General features: G+C 45.8%; 1 protein-coding gene across 1 annotated transcript in view; it reads left to right on the forward strand.

The window, feature by feature from the left end:
* Window positions 1–19,467: 19,467 nt before the first annotated feature.
* The window catches only part of DUSP16 (dual specificity phosphatase 16), an 82,731-nt gene continuing 79,241 nt past the window's right edge, over window positions 19,468–22,957 (forward strand). Inside the window, exon 1 of the mRNA XM_030841405.2 lies at window positions 19,468–19,895. The gene's annotated coding sequence lies outside the window, so the exon portion shown is untranslated. The remainder of the gene's footprint in view (window positions 19,896–22,957) is intronic.

Here is a 22,957-nt window from a genome sequence, read left to right on the forward strand (position 1 = left end):
CCTCCCTCCCTCCCTCCCTTCCTCTCTTCCGTCCTTCCTTCCTTTCCTCCCTTCCTACCTTCCTTCCTCCCTTCCTTCCTTCTTTCCTCCCTCCCTCCCTTCCTTCCTTTCCTCCCTCCCTCTCTCCCTTCCTCCTTCCCTCCTTCCTTCCTTCCTTTTTTCCTCCCTCCCTCCCTTCCTTCCTTCTTTATTTTTATCCTCCCTCCCTCCCTCCCTCCCTTCCTTCCCTTCCTTCCTTCCTTTCCTCCCTTCCTTCCTTTTATCCTCTCTCCTTCCCTCCCTTCCTTCTTCTTTCTTTTTATCCTCCCTCCCTCCCTTCCTTCCTTCCTTTCCTCCCTCCCTTCCTTCCTTCCTTCCTTCCTTCCTCCCTTCCTTTCCTCCCTCCCTCCCTTCCTTCCTTCCTCCCTCCCTCCCTTCCTTCCCTCCCTTCCTTCCTTCCTTTCCTCCCCCCTTCCTTCCTTCCTTCCTTCCTTCCTTCCTCCCTTCCTTTCCTCCCTCCCTCCCTTCCTTCCTTCCTCCCTTCCTTTCCTCCCTCCCTCCCTTCCTTCCTTCCTTCCTCCCTTCCTTTCCTCCCTCCCTCCCTCCCTTCCATGATTCCTAGGGGTCAGAGCCACCGCATGGTCCGACGGTTCTCGTAGAGAACCTTGACTGAGTAAGCTTTGGGGCTCTGGACTCACAATAACCTCTGTGCAAATCTGGCCCCACCACTCCTAGATATGTAAGTTCAAGCAAGTAATTTAATCTCTCGGAAGTGTCAGTCCTCTCATCTGTAAAATCATGATACTTGTTGTGAGGATTAAATCAGTCAGGCTTATAAAGTACTAAGCACAGTATGTGGCACATAAAAGTGCCTGATAAATGTTAGCAATTCTTATTATTAGATATGGGAGATGAAAGAGAGAAAGAAATCAGGGGCGATTCTTAGGTTTCTATTTACAGTATATAAAGTAATCATAAGTATCTCACTCAAGTTAATTCTCCTTCTGCGTACAGCAGATAGCCTTTTGAGTACAAAAGAGATTAGGAAAGCCTTCCTTTTTTTCCTCCCCCTCCTCCATTTCTTGACCCCTCTAGCTTTCATGGCTAATGGAGGATAAACTATAAGATGATCCATCAAAGTAGACATAAAGAAGCCTCCCCGACTCTGTGGTTTAGAGGATGGCCTTTCACCCCATTACTTCAGGCTCGCCAGCTTCCAGCGGGAGACAAGCCCTGTGGAGGACAGGCCCACGCTAGAGCGCCTTCTTGTAACGAGGGAGAAGAGCTATCTACCTTCCCCGAGGATCTGAAAAACTGGGTGGAGGTATTCCAAATTAAATGCTTTTTATAGAGTTTTATTTAGAACAGTTTAGCTGTTAAATATGCACTAGCAAGCACACGGCAAAGTGTGTCCTAACGCGTGATCTTCCCCTTCCCAAACACACTTACGGAGCTCAAGGCAGAACCAAAATCCAAATCATAGAATGGAACATGGAGCTTTAAAACTAGCAAAATGGCATAGAAAGGGAAAATGTAAGTGCCTGAACGAAATTTTAGGAAATTTGTACAGTAAACCTGGGATGAGGAAAATCCAGCTGAAGTGCTTTATGTGAAAAATACCGTGGGTTTTAGGTGATCTGCCAGCTCCCTGGACTCAACAGCGCAATTCTTGGCTTGTGGAGAAACGGGTATGATCTCAGGCTGCACAGTAGAAGCACAGTACCCAAGTCATGGGAAACCTCAGCTTCCTCATCTGCACATTCAGGGCCTGGATGAGATGATTTCCGAGTCCCATACAGCTCTGAGATTTTATGAGTCTATGACTCTCTGACTTTACAGTTCTAAACTTGAACTCCTGCATTTTCAGGAAATGACCACGGACAAGATATATAGGCTTGATGAAAGCAGATAATTCATTTCTCTGCTTAACTCTCTAGCCTGAATTCTCTCCAGTGCGGGAAAATCTTTTTGTGTGCCGATGTGCCCCACGGCGACCTCCTGAAGCGCACGTGACACAGGAGCAAAATTGTGTCTGTCTGTTTCGCACCAGGTCAGGCTTTGCACAAGACTACTTCTCTTGAGGTGGCAAGCTTGAGCAACCAGTTTTTCCTGAAGTTTGCCTGATAAGTATGTTTATGATGAGCTGTACTGTCATTCTTCTATCTTGCCACAGCCTTGGAGGGCCCCTCCCAAGCTGACTGGCTGTCTAGTGACATTGGTAGTCAAGGATTTGGGATGCAGAGATCAAGGTCAACAGGGGACCATGACGGAAAGGACTGGAGAGCCCTAGGATGCAGGCCCCTTACTAGGCTCTCCTGCCTTTGGGCTGAGGGAGGGCATGGAGTCCAGTGTAACGGGAAGCCTGTGATGGTTTTGTGCGCAACCAGGGAGCTTGCCCCCTCCATCACTGTGGCTGCCGTTCTCATCTGGACCCCCTCATGTGGCATTTTCCAGCACTTTAAACATCTTTTGAGACAAGGACAGCAAAAGGGAACAATCGTGGGGAAAGCCCAGCTTTAATAAACATAGAATTCCAAATATTTCAGCTGGGATCTCTGTCTAGCTAAAAGATTTAGAGAGTGGATCAAAAGATCTGCATCTCCTTCTCGTGCTGCAGTTACCCAGGTGTATGCCTTCGGGCGAGCCACTCAATAATCCTGAGCCCTTGTTTCCTCACTTGTAAAATGAGGAGAAAGCCCACCTGGCTACTTTCAAGAGTGGAGGAATCCTTTTAGCCGTCCCTGGTTCACGGAGGCCCCCTGACTGAGGACCAGGTCATATACTGAGCAGGGAAGGAGTTGCGTATAGGCTTGCAGGTGAACTTCGTGTAGCCCATTAGAAGGACCCTAGAACAGAAGTGTTTGAAGGGCAATAAGCAAGAACTGAAATCCCAGGGCTGCCGGGTTCCTGCCTCAGGTAAGTCCCTCCCAGGTAGTGGTTGAGTTTGTCCAAGTCTCACTTTCTTCATTCTGTCGGGCAGTTGAGGCCACAGAGAGGGGGGCTATGGCCACCAGACCATGTTCTGTAAAAAGAGAGAGGTAGCAGAAAGGCCGGAAGAAGAGTAACCCCACAAATGGACCACAGCTGACTACCCCATTCTCTTCCCAGATGGGAAGGGGCCTGGGAGCCAGGGGCATCCCTGGCTGCCTGGGTACTTTCCTCTCCTAGGCAGCACAGCTACTAACTGGGGCAAGGAAATCAAAACCTTGGACAAAAAGGGTAAGTCTAGGAAATGCTAAATTAGATGGGCTTTTGGAGATTTTTGTGGGATCTGTAGGCATTTATATTTTCAGGGGAGAGTCCTTCCTATTTTATTCTGGTACAATATACAAAACCTAACATTAACCATCGTAACCACTTTTAAATGTATAATTCAGCGGAGAGGCCCATTTTGATGACTTCAGCTCTCTCCCTGTGCTGAGGTAGATTGTGTACTCTCTGCTGGCAAAGTTCTTGGTTGGCCTGTGGGGTCAGACTGCAGGGTCCTAATGGTTAAGGTGGGTCTGGCTCCTGCGATAAGGAAACACCCCAAAATACCACATACACGACAGGAAATTATTCAGTGGTCATTTCTCCTTGATATGGGTGAGATCTCATTTGCTACTGTGTCCCTTTTATTTTTATCTCTGTCTTGGCCCTAAGAACTTGTCCAGACCCATGTCTTGCCTTTGGGCCTGTTTCCTTTTGTTAGGCTACATTTTTGTTCTCTGCAGACTCCTGGCTTATTCTGGCCATGAAAAACCTATTCTCCCTGGGATCTGACTTGCCTGTCCCTTCGGGGGTCCTGCATTGCTTCTGTGTCAGATGTGATGCTCAGCTTCTGCTCTCTACCTGAGCTCCAGTCCCACGCCCCTGACTGCCTACTCATCATTTCCTCCGGAATGGGACGCTCACTGTTCTTCCAAGCAGATTGTGACAGGTCCAAAAACAACCTTCATTTTTTTTTGGCCACAAACCAGCGGTTCCTGTAACCTCTCAGCCCTTGTCAATAGCCTAAGTCCTTCAGACAAGAAGCAAAGTCCTCTTTGATCTAATCTCCTTTCTTTGCTCTCAGCCATTCAGTCCCTAAGAACAATCAGATTTTCTTCCACATATTGATCGTTTCTATTCTTCCTTTCCTCCTCTGCCCCCCACGGCCCGTGCCCATTTCTAGGTCATTATCACCTCTAATGTCATCTACCGCTCACGTCCACTCTTATCTGATTCGACTCCCTGTGCCAGGCTGATGCCAGACCTATCTTCATTCATCACGTCATGCCTGTTTGAAACTTGAAGCTCTTCCCTAACCCTATCTATAGGCTTCTTGCCCTTACCCGGCTGTGAAATTTCCCCTAATTTGATCCCAGTCTAGACAATTCCTCTGCCAGGCAGTTATATTGTAATGGAAAGTTTAATGGATTTGCGATCAGTTGACCTGCTTTCAAATCCCAGCTCTGGCCTCAGCAGAACCACCTGGAGGAACTCACTGACTCTTGGAGACTTGGATCCCCATTTGCAAAGTGTCATAGGGAATTTCACCAGGATTTAATGAGGTGTGTGGAGGCAAGTTAGCCTTGTGCTCAGAAACCACATTTGAGCTGACCGCCTTGGCTCAAATCCAGGCTTTCTCGCCTGGCAACTGTGTGACCTGGAGCGAGTTCCTTCACCTCCCTGGGCCTCATCTCTTGCATCTGTAAAATGGAGATACAACCAGTACATACCTCATAGGTCTGTAGCGACGATTCAGTGAGGGAATGCATGTAAAGTGCTTAACACAGAGCCTGGCACAATGTAAGCTCTACTGGGCATAAGATATTATTATGTGCAAGAGACCTAGCACAGTGCTTGATACCTGACCAGCACTTAATAACGGTTTGCTAGGTTTGTTGATGAATTCATTTTATCCATGTGATCTCATTTCCCACTAATTCTTGCTATGCACATTCTTGTGCCACTCTTCCTCCAGACAGGCTGACTACCTTGGCTTTTCATGAATATTTCCCACTTTTCTTGCCTTTGGTTATGGCATGTCTCTTTTCTAGATTGTCATAATTTATTTTCCCTGCCAATCCAAAGTCTTCCCACTCCTTTTTTTTTTTTTAAATTTGTTTATTTTTGGCTGTGTTGGGTCTTTGTTGCTGTGTGAGGGCTTTCTCTAGTTGTGGCGAGCGGGGGCTACTCTTTGTTGTGGTGCATGGGCTTCTCATTGTGGTGGCTTCTCTTGTTGCGGAGCATGGGCTCTAGGCACACGAGCTTCAGTAGTTATGGTGCACAGACTCAGTAGTTACAGTGCACCAGCTCAGTAGTTGTGGCTCGAGGGCTCAGTAGTTGTGGCACGTGGGCTCAGTAGTTGTGGCTCACAGGCTCTAGCACACAGGCTCAGTACCTGTGGTTCACGGGCTTCGCTGCTCTGCGGCATGTGGGATCTTCCCGGACCAGGGCTCAAACCCATGTCCCCTGCATTGGCAGATGGATTCTTAACACCTGCGCCACCAGGGAAGCCCTAAAGTCTTCCCACTCTCTAAGGTCCGTCCTACACCCTGCCTTCATGAAACCTTCCCTCGTCACTTCGGGACGTATTGATTTCTCACTTCTCTGAGCCAGTTACCTTCAATTTAGCATCTGGTACACTTAGATGCTGTCTCCTGTGTATTTGTTTTATGTCTTCAACTAGTTTGGAAAATATTCCTCAGTCTAGCCTTGTTTCAGAATACACAGTAAATGTAGTGAATATTTAAACTACTAGGCGACCTTATCAATTCCGACTATCTCTCGGGATAGTTTGCATTTCCAGATTGTATTGAGGGTGAAATTTGGAGAAAGGGACAGAGGGTGTCTGAGGGTGAGGAAGGGTCTGGAATTCTGAAACAGCTTTTCAGACCTAGAATCTCTTATCAACAGAGTGGTACATGAGGGTGAGGAGATGGGGGGGGCAAGGGTCTCCTAGTAGGTGGGCCAAGGACCTATGGCCTCTGGGCCAAAGGTTTGGAGAAATGCTTAAGCCCAGGTGAGGCAGACCACTGCTGACACAGACAGCAAAGTGTCCCTGTTCGAATCTGGTTCTTGCTATGACAGGTTTTGCCTTTGCCCAGTTTCTCAAGCCTCTTACATCTTTGCACAACATTTGCCCTATTGAGAAACCGGTTTTGCATGAAACCTCCCATGGCTTGAAGCAAACATCCATGATGGTGTTTGCATACCATTGGGGTTTTACTCCTCCCCTATGTGCCAATAAGGGTGAAGTGGCATTCAGATGACGTGATCTGAAGGACATCACTGTGGCCTCCAAAACTGAGAATCTTTGAACTATGTGAAAGGTTCCTACCAGGATTTCACAATGACAGAGAAGGCCAGGAAAGACTAAGTCTAGAAGGCAAGGTAAGAACATTGTCTTTACATCGGTTTTCACGAAGCCTTCTCAGAGTACAGCAGCCACATTGACCTCCCCGCCTCTGGATCCTGTAGTCCATACCGTCTAGACTACACAGTTCAGTCCTGGTTGTATATTGTCTTCTAGAAACTGCTTTTTGTGTTAGTTGCGAGTTCCCTGAGAATACAGACTATCTCTTATACTTTTTTTTTAATTAATTTTATTTTATTTATTTTTGGCTGCGTTGGGTCTTCGTTGCTGCGCGCGAGCTTTCTCTAATTGTAGTGAGCAGGGGCCACTCTTCATTGCCGTGTGCAGGCTTCTCATTGTGGTGGCTTCTCTGGCTGTGGAGCACGGGATCTAGGTGCGCGGGCTTCAGTAGTCATGGCTCCTGGGCTCTAGAGCGCAGGCTCAGTAGTTGTGGTGCACGGGCTTAGTTGCTCCGCGGCATGTGGGATCTTCCCGGACCAGGGCTTGAACCCATGTCGCCTGCATTGGCAGGCAGATTCTTAACCACTGTGCCAGCAGGGAAGTCCTCTTGTACTTCTTTGTCGGCCCGTGTGGAGCCTCTCAATACGATTTAACTCAGTGCTGGGCACGATAAGATTCTCAACAATAAATGTTGATGAATTTGTTTTTGGAAATTCAAAGGCATAGAAAGTGGCTCCACAGAGGAGAATTAGAAGGCCTGTTTCTTCTTAAAGTGGTGGGTGTTGGCGCCCCATCGTCTCTGGTGTCGTTGTCAGTACCAGCAGCCTCCTTTCTCAGGTCAGGGAGTCATGACAGTACAGACAGGACACACGTTTCCTGTGCTTTCCCACCTAGGAGAGAAAGATGTTTTACCCAGTGCCCGAGACCCCTTCCTGATTCCGCTTTCCCCTCCCAACCATGAAGGCCATACAGTGAGAGCTACGAGGGGCATCAGACATTGGCTGACTCAGTTCCTTGATTTTGTAGATGAGGAAACTTGGGGCTCAGAGGCGAGCAGTTGAGGGTGGTGGAGAGAGGATGTATAAGCTTTGGAGTCAGGTGGAACTGGACTTGAATCCCAGTTCTGTCCCTCTTCTGCTGTGTGATTGTGGGAGAGTCTCTTCACATCTTGGAGGCTCAGTTTCCTCATCTTTAAAATGGGGATAATAGTGCCTACCTATGGGGGTTGGTGTGAGAATTAAGTGAAATAATGTGTGTAAATATAGTGCTTGGCAATAGAGATGCCCAGTACTTGTGGGCTGTCTCTCCTTTGCTTCTCTAGAGTGTCCTGCCCAAAGTCATCAAACAATTTAGTGCTGGCCTCTCCTGTTATTCAAGCTAAATATTCTTTCAATTACATACTAAGGCTAGCCACATACTAGAAAATTAAGATCAACCATTAAAATTTTTAAAAATTACTTTCACTGGGGAGGACTTCCCAAGTGGTGCAGTGGTTAAGAATCCACCTGCCAATGCAGGGGACACGGGTTCGAGCCCTGGTCCGGGAAGATCCCACATGCCGCAGAGCAATTAAGCCCGTGTGCCACAACTACTGAGCCTGCACTCTAGAGCCCACAAGCCACAACTACTGAGCCAGTGCATCGTAACTACTGAAGCCCGCTCACCTAGAGCCCGGGCTCCGCAACGAGAAGCCACCAAAATGAGAAGGCAGCGCACCTCAATGAAGAGCTGCCCCCGGTCACTGCAATGAGAGAAAACCTGCGCGCAGCAACGAAGACCTGACGCAGCCAAAAATAAATTAATTAATTTTTTAAAATTGACAGTTTAAGGCAAAAAATAATATATTTACAAATAACTAAATAAAAATTACTTTCACTGGGGATTTGGACCAATTTATTTTGAGCTGATTTATATGCCTCAGAGATAACGTAAAAGACAGGAATACTGAATTTCAGAGTGAAATTCAAAGGTGTTGAGGTTTTAGCCATTTCCAACTACAATGTTTGAACTCCTGGTACTCCTAAAATAGTACTGATGGCCTTTTACCCCTTTAAACAAAAAATTCCAGTCTCTGATATACGTACATGCTTTGCTTTGCAACCTGATATTTTTCACCTGTCTTTCTCAAGACATACTCTGCTGTCCATTCATCTTCAATTGGAGCTAAAATGAAAACACTGCTGTTAAAGTTCTTTTAAAAAAATTAAAAAGTGTATTGGTAATGATCATGGGGGACTTGTGGGGTGGCTTAGTCTCAGAAATGAAACGGACATTTGTATCTTTTGTAAAATTTAAGGATTGATGATAAACCTTTCTTTCCCACGCTGGAGAAGATTCACTGTGATCATTATTTCTTTGAAAATTTGTAGTTAGCTAATATTCATTGTGTTTGGCTGCAAATATATATTTCAGTATGGAGCAGAACCAAGATTCGTCCAGAAGAAAAACCTTAGCGTGAAATACCTCCTAATTGTGACTATTTATCAGTCTTCAACTGTGGTTGACAGCTCATTATTTGGTGAATCATTTGGGTCCTGCAAGGCAGAGGGACGAAGCAGGGGCAAACCTCCCTGAAGTTTCCTTTGTGGAAGGTGTGGTGGGCAGAATAATGGTCCTTCAAAGTCCTTGTCCAAATGCTCAGAACCTGTGAATGTTGGGCTGCACTGCAAAGGAGGATCACAGTTGCAAATTAGCAGATTTAACAAAAGGGGAGTATTCTGTGTTATCCAGGTGGGCTCAGTGCAATCACAAAGATCCTTAATAGGGGAAGACTGGGCAGAGAAGAACCAGGGACAGGGTTGGTGATGTGAGAAGAACTCAACCCACTGTTGCTGGTTTTGAAGATGGAAGAAGGGACCACGAGTCAAGGAATGCAGGCACCTCAAGAAGCTGGAGAGGACGAGGAGATGCATTTTCCCCTAGAGCCTCCAGAGGAGAACACGGCCCGGCTGACACCTTGACTCTAGCCCCATGACCCCCATTTTAGAATTCTAGAACTATAAGAGAATAAATTTGTGTTGTTTTCAGATACTGTTTGTGGTAATTTGTTTACAGCAGCAATAGAAAACTAACACAGTCTCTCCAAACAAAGGTTAACAGACCGTCTTGCCCCAAAGGTGCTGTCTGGCATTCTGGGATTTCATGCAGTCATTGGCAACAAAATTCCCAAAGGGACTGAGACACAGGGGGAGACTGAGTGCCATATTTGTTATTTATGTCACATAATTTATAAAGAGTTTCACTTAATATTTCCACTTAATCCTCCCATCAGTTCTATGAGGTAGAAATTTTTATTATTCCATTTTGTAAACAAGAAAGCTGACACTTAGAGAGTTAATTTTTCTTTCTTTCTTTCTTTGTTTTCTTGGCTGCGATGCATGGCTTGTGGGATCTTAGTTCCCCGACCAGGGATCAAACCCGGGCCCTCAGCAGTGACAGCACAGAGTCCTAACCCCTGGACCGCCAGGGAATTCCCTAGAATTAATTTTTCTAAAATCAGATAATAGTAAGCAGTAGAGTTGAGATTCACAGATGTGGTTCCAAACTCTAGGTGCATCACTACTTTGATATCTGTCTTGCCCGGAGAGCCGTTCAACTAGGAAGTCAATACTTACAGAGATTGCTCATTAGTTAAGGTAATTTCTCTAATAAATGGAGGTTGTGGGGAGACGTGCAGATAATACTTTGCAGTGGGTGTCCACTCTCCATACGTCTGCTTCTTATGAATGTGGAGTCTTCCTAGAATGTACCTGTTGTCAAAAACATCACTGGCCAGTGGTGGCTACTTGCTGAACATTTTTAATTCCCTGTCCACCATAAATGTAAATTTCACACGGCTAAATTATAGCTCAACCCCACCTCCCTCGCCTCAGTCTGACCTCCACCCTGACTTTGCTATTTCTTTTAAGAATTTCATCATTAACCCTGTCATCTAGACTCAGCAGCTGTAAGAACAGTGACGGCTAACCCTTATTGAGAATACATTCCAGTTATTGTGCTAAGTGTTTTAGACGTCATCCATTGAATCCTCCCAACAACCCTATGTGGAAGGTACGATTATTAACCCTATTTTATAGCTGAGGAAATTGAAGCTTATGTAAGTTGCCGAAGGTGACACCTTAGCATCATCTTTTTTTTTTTTTTTTTTTTGCGGTACGCGGACCTCTCACTGTTGTGGCCTCTCCCGTTGTGGAGCACAGGCTCCGGACGCGCAGGCTCAGCGGCCATGGCTCGCGGGCCCAGCCGCTCCGCGGCATGTGGGATCTTCCCAGACCGGGGCACGAACCCGTGTCCCCTGCACTGGCAGGCGGACTCTCAACCACTGCACCACCAGGGAAGCCCAGCGTCATCTTTAATTACTCATCTCCTCCGCCCTCCAGAGCTCATGAATCACCAAGTTCTCTCAGTCCTCCTCTGTACTATTTCTTGCAGTCGTTTCCGTGTCCATTGCCACTGTATCAACCTTGGCTCTCTTTGACTTATGCCTCAGTTATTGCTAGAGCCCAATACAGTCTCTCTTGTTCTATGATTCCCCTTCCTCAGATCTTTCTAATATGCTTTGGTCAGACTAAGCCACCTAAAATCCCACTTTTATCCCATCTTTTTCTGAGTTCAAACCTTTAAACTAGAGAAGATACGTCCAGATGTCCCCAAAGGTTATCCTTGGACAGTGTGATGGTGGCAATATTTTTTTGAAAAATTAAATAACTTCATTGTATTAAAATTAAAAGGAAAAACTGTTACAACTATAGGTTGAAATTATAGGGCCAGATACATAATAAAGATAAGCAAACATTATACCCTATAAGTTTGTAGGTTAAACTTCATTTGTTCCAGCATTGGGGAGCTCTCATTGGTCATCTGACCATTCCAAATATGCAATTCCACTTTTTAGAGGCAAATCTTTGCATTAAAAAAGGTTATGTAGGGCTTCCCTGGTGGCGCAGTTGTTGAGAGTCCGCCTGCCGATGCAGGGGACACGGGTTCGTGCCCCGGTCCGGGAGGATCCCACGTGCCGCGGAGCGGCTGGGCCCGTGAGCCATGGCCGCTGAGCCTGCGCGTCCGGAGCCTGTGCTCCGCAACGGGAGAGGCCACAACAGTGAGAGGCCCGCGTACCGCTAAAAAAAAAAAAGGTTATGTAAATCTGCTTAGTGTTTCCATATATTTATAAACTTCATTACTAGTGGTAAGACAACAAATGTATATGGTAAAAGAAAAACTGAGTCAAAATACTACCAAAGGATAGAGCAGTAAAAAACTTTTCTCTCTCTCCCAAGGGTAACCATTGAATAAGGTGATTTGAATTTTCTTCTTTACACTTTACATGTTACTGTAATTCACAGACTTTTAGCAATGGATATGTATTGCTTTATGATAGAAGATAAGACCAATAAAGCATAATTTTTAAAAAGGAACCAAATTATCGATCATTCCCTGCTACTTATAATAGAAAAGCTAGTTTTTTTGGCTGAGGCCCTGTGTAATCTGGCCCCAGAACACTTTCCAGGCTTATTATAAACGGTTGAATACAAATGTTCTGCTTCAGTTAAACTATTTTAAACACCTTTTCCCTGCTGTGTCTCCAACTGTGTGTTTTCTCTTCCTGGAATGAGCTTCCCCTTCTCTTTTAATATCCCAATTCAATCTATTGTTCACTATCTAAGTCTGTTCTACATACAGCCCTTCCTAAAAAGGAAGGAATCAGTATGTAGTGAGTATTTACCGTGTGGGATTATGCATTATATTTGACGCTTTCCTTGGTAGTCATTTGAAACCCACAACAGCTCTGGACGGTTGGTGTTAACAACCTTCATATTGAAGATGAGGAAACGAAGTTTCCCACAAGTTACGTAGCCAGTATGCGGCAGAGCTGGACTCTGGAGCTGGCTGTTCTGCCCCAGCTCAGACAGCCCTCATTTTTTCCAACTTCTGTAGCTTTTTTCCAACTTCATTATTTATCTAAGTTTGACCCATAATCATAAAAGTGCATTCTAAGGGAGTGGCATTGCTTGTAGTACTACTTTGAACTACTTCTATTTTGTATTTTCTTGATCTTCTCCACGAAACCTGTAAGAAAACTTGGGTTGAGTTCTAACTTGCGATTTCCTAGTTCTGCGTCTCTGAGCCAACTCCTTAAACTTTCTCAGCCTCAATTTCCTCCACTGTAAAATAGAAAAGAAAATAATAACACCTAACTCTTCTGGTTGTTATGAGAGTTAAAAACCCAGTATATACCTTGTACAAAGAGCTGAGTGTTTCTGTGTTGGATTTAACATGGTGATATTGGTTTATTTTCAAATTCCATTTAATTTCTAGTTTCTTTATAGTAGTGTTTTTTTCTTTTTAACATCTTTATTGGAGTATACTTGCTTTACAATGGTGTGTTAGTTTCTGCTTTATACAAAGTGAATCAGCTATACATATACATATATCCCCATATCTCCTCCCTCTTGCGTCTCCCTCCCACCCTCACTATCCCACCCCTCTAGGTGGTCACAGAGCACTGAGCTGATCTCCCTGTGCTATGCGGCTGCTTCCCATATAGTAGTGGCTTGAGATAGTCCTAAAAACTCAGTGATCTAAAGAGAACTAGATGTTTTTCTTCAATACACTAAAACACTGACTTTACACAAATTTTAAAAAGTACTTTTTAAGCATTTGGTCAGAATATACTATCTTGCTGTTTAACCAATGTTAAATGAGAGGTTCTGTTACTAGTTTAAGACTGTTCCCAAAGGTAATGTTTACATTTATAAACACGAATTATTATTGAACATTGTCATTTTTAGTCCAGAAAACCACTGAGCACTTCGAGAGCTACACTTACTCAGAAAATGGAAGAACCATTTAAAGATCACTGGTCTTCAAAAACAGACACCACTTTTTCATATTCTTTATATCAGAGGAAGAAAAGGACATCACTGCATTCACTCCAATTATTTTCCTTTAGAGTCAGATGAAAAGAAGCGAAATTCACAAATAGTTTTTAGCTTTGATTTACTTTCCCCCCCTACGACCGCTATCATTTATAAAAGAACTTTTCAGCCTTTTGAAAGATAAATACATCTGATATTAGATATGAGAATTCTTTTATTCTTAATATTTTATTTCACAGTTATTAAAAGACTTGTCAAAGCAACCTTGACAAAACCCCCAAATGTGTGTTCTACATAACATTGGAAATCAAGTTTGGGCTGTAGATAGCAAAAGTCCACCCGCAGCTCTCCTGAGATTGCGACTGAGAGATTCTCATTTCTCAGGGCGCTTCCGAATACCTGTTTGTTATGAATTGTTTGATTAAAATAAAACAACCAGGGCTTCCCTGGTGGTGCAGTGGTTGGGGGTCCGCCTGCCGATGCGGGGGACGCGGGTTCGTGCCCCGGTCCGGGAGGATCCCGCATGCCGCGGAGCGGCTGGGCCCATGAGCCATGGCCGCTGAGCCTGCGTGTCCGGAGCCTGTGCTCCGCAACGGGAGAGGCCACAGCAGTGAGAGGCCCGCGTACCGCAAACAAACAAACAAACAAAAACAACCACATAGTCTGGTTAGCAGGTCCTTAGGATCTTTGTAGGATTGAAATGTCCTACATTTGCCTGAAGCTGGGCAGGAGATTTTTTTCTCCCCTTGACACGCAATCTCCTTGAAAAAATAGTTCCTATTCCACTGTTTCTCATTCCCTGGTGAACTCACTGCAATCTTGCAAGACTGTCTTTGGTGAAACCACCCTCTTCACGGCCACTTAATTGCCAAATCAAGGAAAACTTTTTAGACCTTATCTTCTCTGAGTATTAGTTCACTTGAAACACACTCCTTCCCTGCTTGAAACGCTTTTTTCTTAGCATTCTGTAACAGCCACGTCCACTGCCTTTCTCTCTGCTTACCTGTGTCTCCACACTCTTGACTCAATCCTGGGATTACCTGGTTTTTTGTTTGTTTGTTTAAAGAATCAATTATTTATTTATTTATTTATTTTTGGCTGCGTTGGGTCTTTGTTGCTGCGCGTGGGCTTTCTCTAGTTGCAGCGAGCAGGGGCTACTCTTCATTGCGGTGTGTAGGCTTCTCATTGTGGTGGCTTCTCTTACTGTGGAGCACGGGATCTAGGTGCGCGGGCTTCAGTAGTCATGGCTCCTGGGCTCTAGAGCGCAGGCTCAGTAGTTGTGGTGCACGGGCTTAGTTGCTCCGCGGCATGTGGGATCTTCCTGGACCAGGGCTCGAACCCGTGTACCCTGCATTAGCAGTAGGATTCTTGACCACTGCGCCACCAGGGAAGTCCCATACCCGTTTTAAAAATCTTTGCCTAATTGATAAGTGAAAAGTCATCTAGTTTTTGTAATTTATTGTGTCTGTTTACATATTTGCCACACAAAGATCAGACATACACTGATAACAGGGTTGTTGCCATTTATTCTTTCTTGGTTGTACATCTTAATTTGACGTTGAGGCTTTTCATCTCTTTCAGAGAGGGGATTGTATGTTTTCAAACACCTTCACCTCCCTCCTTCCTTCCATTTGCTTACAAATGAGCATGTATTTGTTTAATTTAATTGAATGGAATTGAACACTTCATTCCCATTAGACTTTTAAGCACTATACTTGGTCCAGGTTCTTCATAAACCTTCCAGTGAGGAGCATGGAGCATTGTACTGAAAGATGGGAGAACTGTTTCTAATCCCAGTTTAGTCCCTAACTAGCTGTGCATTCTTGGGCAAGCCACTTAACCTCTCTGGACCTTCACTCCCTTTTATGTAAAGTGAGTGGGAGGGCATCAGATAATGTCTTAGGTGTCTTCTTGTTCTCACGTCACAGAGGTAAGATTTTCTTCCAGAAACTTCCTTCAGAGACAAACTCTTAGAACATTGCCTCCTACTCTGCCAGAAGAGTGCTCTCTTCCAACATAGTGTCACCTCTTTGAGGCAGAACTTGGTTCCTTCTAGAGCTGTGATTCGTTTGTATGGGACCACAAGCCCTAGGACAGTAGCAGCAACTACCATCCAAAAAACACAGCCAAGACTTAAAGGTAAAGTAGGTCTTATTCGTTTTGTGTGTGTATTGAAAATGCTTTGAAAACCTGTTGAAAGCGAGGGACCCACTCACAGGAAAACACACATAAGCATATACGTACAAAATTTTAGGGGGCTCCTGGACCGTCTGAAGCCCGTCCACGTACTCCCTGGAAGCCATGAACCCTAGGCTAAGAATATTTGATTTGGGAACATTAATGGGATCCCTGGAGATAAAACGAAATTATCAGAAATGCTTACTTCCCATTGGAAGAGGGAGCTGCTAAATTAAATATTTATAGAATATTATCAAAACTCCCGTTTCAAAACTAAACTCTTATGCTTACTTGTAAATATCTTCTTCATAAACCAGGTCATGTGCTAACCTGCTTAAATCTTGCAGAGGAGAATGCAGATTCCTTACTGTGCATTGTAAGGTCCTGTATGGTCTGGCTCCTGTTCGCCATCGCTTTATACTTTTGAGCTCCACTGGCCTCCCTTTTGCCCTGGGAACATACCGACTCCCTCCCTACAAGTCACTCTGTTTCTGCTGAACAGTCTCGAGTGACCTGCTGCCCCTGCCCAGACCACATCCCTGCTCGCATTCAGGCTTCAGTTCAAGCGCCCCCTCCTCAGGAATGTCTCCGCCAACCACCTTCACCCCACCCTCAACCGTGCGCTCTCACAACACCCAGTTTTCTCCAGTAAAACTGATCTTGTTACAGCCCTGGCTGTTTTTGCCTTCTCTCCCCACGAGAATGTTAGTTCCATGAGGGAAGGGGCCTTGCCTCTCAGTTATAACCGCAGTCCCAGAGCCAGGGACAGATAAAAACCTTAAGGGGGACTTCCCTGGTGGCGCAGTGGTTGGGAATCCACCTGTCAACGCAGGGGACACGGGTTCGAGCCCTGGTTTGGGAAGATCCCACATGCCGCAGAGGAACTAAGCCCGTGCGCCACAGCTACTGAGCCCGTGTGCCTAGAACCCGTGCTCCACACAAGAGAAGCCACCGCAATGAGAAGCCCGCGCACCGCAACGAAGAGCAGCCCCCGCTCACCGCAACTAGAGAAAGCCCGCAAGCAGCAACAAAGACCTAACGTAGCCAAAAATAAATAAATAAATACATTAAAAAACAAACAAACACCTTAGGGGGATCTCAGCACTAAAGATGGCGCTCCTCTTCCATCTTTAATTCTGACCAAAAAATTTGGTGCGCCTCTCTCATATTAAACTCTAACTAGAAACAGTACTAAACCGTACACTTACATGTACTGAAACAAAAATAGCTTCTTTCCAGATGATCTGATTGTAGGACCTTCGAGCCCCTGCTTTGCTGGCGCCCTAAATACATGAGCCGTTTGTCTGCTTTTGGGGAACCTAGCACTCACGCAATTCCTTAAACATACTGGAAGCAGTTTTAGGTTAAGCTGGCCTATGCCTACCAAAAACACCTTGCTGGGGTAACTGATAGGAATTCTGTTAAATCTATAAATCGACTTGAGAAAAACTGACGTATTTACTATATTGGGGCTTCCAAGCCAATTATTTAGGTCTTCTTTAATTTTTTGTAATCAGCATTTTATAATTTTCAGCATACAGATCCTGTACACGATTTGTGAGATTTATACCTAAATACTTCATACTCTTTGGAGCAACTATATCAATAAATACCGTTTTACATTTGCTCCTACCTGTTTGTTGTTGGCATATACAGAAGCTCTTTTAGTAGAACAAGGAGGAATGTACCCTTTAGTGAAGGAAACTTGTTCAGTATTTATTTGCTGGACTACTAACAAGCTATGTATCCTACCATTCATGTACCTCTGCAGTGTGCCTCTAAGTCTCAAATTCAGCCTAATTCTTGATTGCTACACCCCAATCTCTACTACTGTTGGAAGGGTCTACTAATCCCTTACCTGAATACCCCTTATGCATTCCATCTCCATGTCTTCACTCCTGCCATTTCCCCTCTAGAATCGTCCCTCAGCTGAACCCTCTTACCCCAAACTAGATCTTAACTATCAAACCCCAGCTGACATCGCTCCTTTTCTCCACTGGACTCTTTTAACCAATATCGTATGCCACTCAATCATTAATTTAGTTTTTCATTAGTTTTAATCCATGTCTCGTTCCCTAGTTAGATGATGTGCACTGGGAGACTCCCATAATAGCTATCATAGCACCACATACATGGAAGGCGCTCCAATTTAATTGTTGTTTAAATGAAGAAAGTCGAGAGAGGTTTCAAGACGTGTCAGAATAAGGCGCCCGGAGCTGCAGCATCTAAAGAAGTCTTCAAGATCCATGCTCTCCACCTCCAGGACAAGGATTCTCTCTCTTTTCCTTCCTTCCCCCAAATCCCAACTCCTCCAGCTAGTCAGACTGGAGATGCAGATCCTCTCCAACAACCCCTTTGAAACCGTTCTAGAAACAGCAGGTCTATATGCGCAGTCGATTTTTAGAGGTTTTCTTTAAGAGCATAGGCAGTAATCCCATTGGAGCTGCAGTAACAATCCCCGGCCACCAGAGGGCAGGGCGTCGCGGGAGAGATGGCTTCCCCTCTGCAGAAGTCTTAAAGAGGTCAAAGGCAGAGGCAGAAAGTCGGCTCCGCATCCACGGCCTTCAGGCTTCTTTTACTGCCTCGAGTGCTCAGCGCTCTCCCCCTCTCCAGATGGGCTCCTTTTCCTCCTGTAAAAGATGGGCCGGAAGTTCCTAGAGGCTTACCCTAATACTAACCTTAAATGATTATAATAACGAATGCACTTAAGCTGCAGGATTTAAAGGCAGAAAAGGAGAATGGAGATGTTTCATCTTTCGTTAGATGAACCCCAAACCTGCTTCTCAGTTCTTTTACCAATCAAAAACAAAAACAGAACAACAGAAAGCCCCAGGCAGTGTCTAAACGGACATTCCCCAACAAAGATTGGCCTTTAGGGACCAATGTCCCAAATCCAGTACATTGTAAATGGAATATTTTAGGAGCTACTATTCCTACACACAAATTCTGGCTCATGGGGCAGTCCGCTCGCAGTGTGCTTTTCCGTCATTAATCACATCTTTGTTATGTGATATCCACGTGAGTACTTCTCAGTAGAAGCAGCTTCATGCTCAAATGCTCAAAGCACACTAGAATAAAGCTCCGATTGTCCTGTTCAGTGATTCTAAGTCCTGGTTTGTCACCACCTCGGGTCTCTAGTTTCCCAAAGTTTGTAACGTAGTTTCAAAACAAAGCTATTTTAATGAATCCAAATAAAAAATGCACGAAGTGTGTGAAGTTAAATCAACGGGGTCTTGCTCTTGCACTTCGCAAGAGGCGGTGAACCTCTGGTCTGTGCTGCCCGATACAGAACATACCTGTGAAGAGCATTTTAGCCTGCTCGTGCTCATTAATTTACAAATGTAAATAGAAATAATAAGTAAATAGAAGCACAGTAAAGTAATGAATGCTAGGAGCATTCAGGTGAGGGCTTTCAACGACAAACACACAGAGGGAGCTAAGCGCTTGACCACCTGAGTGTGATTTTTTTCTTAAAGTACCTGTAGCTTCTCTTTCTTAAGAGACGGCAGCGCCCTGCGTTTTAGATTCGTCACTTTTTAAAGAGCGATTGTAATGCTCTCAAATCATTGTTGGCGTTTCTTCACGCTGGGGAGGCAGCTGGAAACAGCCCAAGGAGGCGGAAAAGGCTCTGCGCCTCGCTGGGGCGCCGAGGGGCGGGGGGGGGAACACCCTGAAATACCTGTTGGGGCGCAGCGCTGAAGGCGCGCGGCCGAGCCCCGGCCACGGGGGCCGGGGGTCGGAGATCAGGGGCCACGGGGGCGGCAGGCGGGCGCGCGGGCGCAGAAGGAGGAGGCCGCGGGGCCGACTCCCCGGGCCGCCCGGCTCCTCCCAACGGCGCCCGCGGAACCTGTCCCGGAGCCGCCGGACCCCGGAACTGAACGGGACCCGACCCCCTCCCCGAGAGGCCGCGACCAGGCGCCGAGCCGCGCTCCGAGCTCCAGCGGGCGCACGGCCCCGCCCGGCGCCCACCGCCCTGCCCTCGCCTGTCTCCTCCTTTCCCCGGGGCTCCGCTGAGTTCATTCACTGGGATTGGTTTCAAGTGACGCCATCTCTTTATTTTTAAACCAATGACCTCATCCGCGCTTGAAGTTTCCTGACCAGCGACTCTTTCTCTTTCCCCCCAACCCCCCACCCCCCAGCCCCCCGCCTTTCCCCCTCTTTCTGGGTATCCCTGTTTGGGGGGCTCTGAGCAGTTTTCAAACGACCACCATCACCTCTCCCAACCCCCTCCGCGTCCCCGCCGCCACCTCCACCTCCCAGGTTCCTCGCCCCTTTCGACAGTGTTTTTTCAAGGCTGATCGGGGGTGGGGGGTTAGAGAGAAAGAGCGAAGAAAAGTTGCAAACGGCTCCGCGCGTCCCGAGCCTCCCGCCCCCCCCCGCCCCTCCGAGCAGGAGAAGATAATATAGCGAAAAGAAGAGGAGGAGGAGAGCGCGACGGGACGGACGCGAGCGGGAGCGCAGCCGCCCTCCCGGCTCCGTCGCGGCGCCTCGCGGGTCCGGGAGGCGAGGGGGCCCCGCGGGGAGACGCCGTGACGACTTTCGTTCCCCCCCCCGAGGGAGCCGGGAGGTCGGCGGCCCCGAAAGTAAGTGGCCGCGCGGACTGCGGGGTGGGAGGGCGCGGGGCCGGGCTCCCGCCGCGCCGGTAGCGTGGACGCTCGTCCGCGCGCCCCGCCGGCGCTGCCCTCCCAGCGGCCGGGCCCGGGGTCCAGGGCGGGGTGGGGGGGCGACCGCGGGCCGGAGCGGCGCGCGCGTGGGAAGCGGGGGAGGGGGGGCCCTGCGGGGGGGCCGGCGCGGGGGGCGGGGGGCGGGGGCCTCGGGCCGGACGGCCGAGTCCCGCCGCCAGGAGCCGCCGCCGACGCGGTCCCTTCGCGGGAGAAGCTGCTCACTTCCAGGCGCGACTGTTACACAACACGCCTGCCAAGTGGGGCCCCGGCCTGACGGTTCCCATTATCCCCAGCTCGCCTTTGGCGTAAGCCGCGCGGCCACCGGGGTGGTGACGGGGTTGCTTTCTTCAGTCAACTCGCTTTTCCTCCTGGGACCCCTGAGGCCCGGTGTTGGGGGCCCGGCCCGGTGCGCCAGTGACTTATTTATTTACACCAGTCGTAAAACGTGAGAAAGGAAAAAGCCCAGGGAGACGACCGAAGGTCTGTGTTTATCATGTGTAGTTTCACGGAATGAAACACAGGGGAGGAAGATATTGGTGCAAAACTGAAGTTTTCAGGTGCTGCCGGGTTTATTTCCTTAAAACGACAACAGCAGCAGCCCGGTAATTAACTCGAGAAAATGCAAGTAGATCTTAAAATGAATGGATCCTGCAAAAGCCTAAGGAAATGTATCAGACGTCAGCTGCAGAGATCCTAAATCAAGTCCTGGGTGCCTCAAATCGTTTTGAGAAAGCACACCTCCAACCAGCCTGTGATTAATAAAGTAGAGAGGAAAAACCTGTTACATAATCTCATTTGCCCTGGGGTTTGCAGTGCCGTCCCCTTGAATCAGGGGGAAGTGAGTTAAGATGCAGGGTTTTTAAACCTCTGTGAAGTTTTTATTTACCCAGTGCTCTGGCTGCCACTTCTGCTTTAAAAGATTGTAAGTAAATACTCTGCTCTTACGAGGGAACCAAACCTATCAAACCTGTTTAGAAAATGACCAGGTATGTTTCTTTCCTTTCCTTCCGGTGTGTGTGTGCGTGTGTGTGTGTGTGAAATTTACCATCCATGAAAGACCTTATGACTAGTATTTGGGGAACTTAGACTGTCAGAAAAATGCCTCTTTAAGCCACTCATCTTATGAGTGCACATAGGTGACAACTGTTTCCTTAAAGGATTTATGCTATTCTGAAAAGAGATTTTTGAAGTCGAGGTAAATTTTTAAAAGAAAAAAAGAATTCTTACCAATTGAATTAGTCATTTGTGAATTATTCACCTTTGCTTGAGAATCATGTGTATTGGATAAACAGCTGGGGAGGCCGGAGTTAATTGAGACTTGTGGAATTCTGTGTTTGGTGAAGGCAGCAGCCTGGAGAAGGTAAATTAAAAAACTAAAAATTTGGGGCTTTGAATGGGGATTTTAGTCAAAATGTGACTAGGCACTGTGAAAGTTTTTTGTTTTTGTTTTTTAAGTAAAGTTCTGGAATTTAACTGAGTTTGTTGACTGTGTGAAACCTTGTTGTTAAAAAGGTTTTTGGGGGGTTAACATTTAACATCTTATGTAAAAACTTCGCCTAAAAGGCACCAGCCCAAAAGTTGGCTTTTAGGTAAAAATAATTTGTACTTATCAAAGTTCTACATGGGGGGAAAAAGTAGAAATGAGTTTATTCTTAATTCTGCTGGTAGTATGGTGAATAACATGAAAAAAAATAGGTTCAAGTGCTGTAATTGCGCATTTGAATGTAAAATAATTGAATAGCTGTAAAGTGAAAACGGTCATGTAAAATTAAGGATTAAGGATCTCTTTGAACAAAAGCTTAATGGCAGTAACTGAAAAGGGGGCAAAAGAGAAGATCCTGTTAACCTAGTTCTTTTCCTTTTTCTTAAACATTAGAAACTCATTTGCGGCAGTGAGGCTGAGATCAAGTCTGAGATTGGTGCAGTTTAGGCTGGGGTCAGGAGAAGGGCCAGGGTTGATGTGTGAGTTTGTTCTGATGCTCTTTTCTATAAACGCCTGTATCGGGAATTTAATTCTATAGAGTTTTTGGCCTATGGGATTATATATTGATGAAGCTGACTTACATAGCTGTTCAAAATTAATGTTTTTCTATTTTTCAGCCAATCGTAATAGCCCACTAAATATAATTTGCTAGCATTACCAGTGTAATATATCCTAGAAACCCAACTTCTCCTGGAGTATCAAAAAAAACAAAAAACAAAAAACAGAGTTTTCTATCCAGTGTTATTTGGGCTGAAAATTTCACTAGATGTGTAATGTTTTTATAATGCTTTGCGTTCTCAAGCAAATGGTACTTTAAATTAAAGAAGTAAATTAATATAGGGTAAGCTGATTTGGATCAGAAGCCCAAGAACAGGGAAGAAATAAATCAGGGGAAACAGAAACCAGATTTTATGACAGTTTTCAACAGATTGAAAAAACTAGTTAAAAAGGCTTCATAGGAAAAACCACAGTTGATGTTTGATTGGCTTTTTAAAAACAATTAACTGTGTCAAAATTTAAAACCAAGACAGATATCCACCATCATAAAAGAAAATGTTTCTAACGGTGGCTTAAGCAAAAATATAATTAAGAAAGTAAATCTTGATATGATATATTCCAAAGCCAGATGTCACATTTTTTCTGATTATGTTGTGTTGTGGATAATCTGATATTTTTGTACATTTCATTTAGCCCAGATGACCAAGCGTTGGTTGGCTTTGTGAAAGGATATAGGGTTCATAAAGTTTGGCCAGATTTAAAGAAGCAGGCTCAGGCTTTAAGAAGACGCCAGTCTCATACACAAACTGAGAAGTTTGAAATGTAATCAAATAAATGACTGAAGGAAACAGGAGTGGCTCAAAAAGGAGGATCTGAGGCAGATTACCAAGGACAGGTACAAAGAAATAATAAAAGCTTGCCAGGGCTATGATCAGGGAAGAAGGAAATGGGATACATCTTGACATGAAAGGAAAAAGGCATAAAAAGAAAAAATACCCTC

The sequence above is a fragment of the Globicephala melas genome, chromosome 10, assembly GCF_963455315.2.
Source record: "Globicephala melas chromosome 10, mGloMel1.2, whole genome shotgun sequence".
Taxonomy (NCBI): Eukaryota; Metazoa; Chordata; class Mammalia; order Artiodactyla; family Delphinidae; genus Globicephala; species Globicephala melas.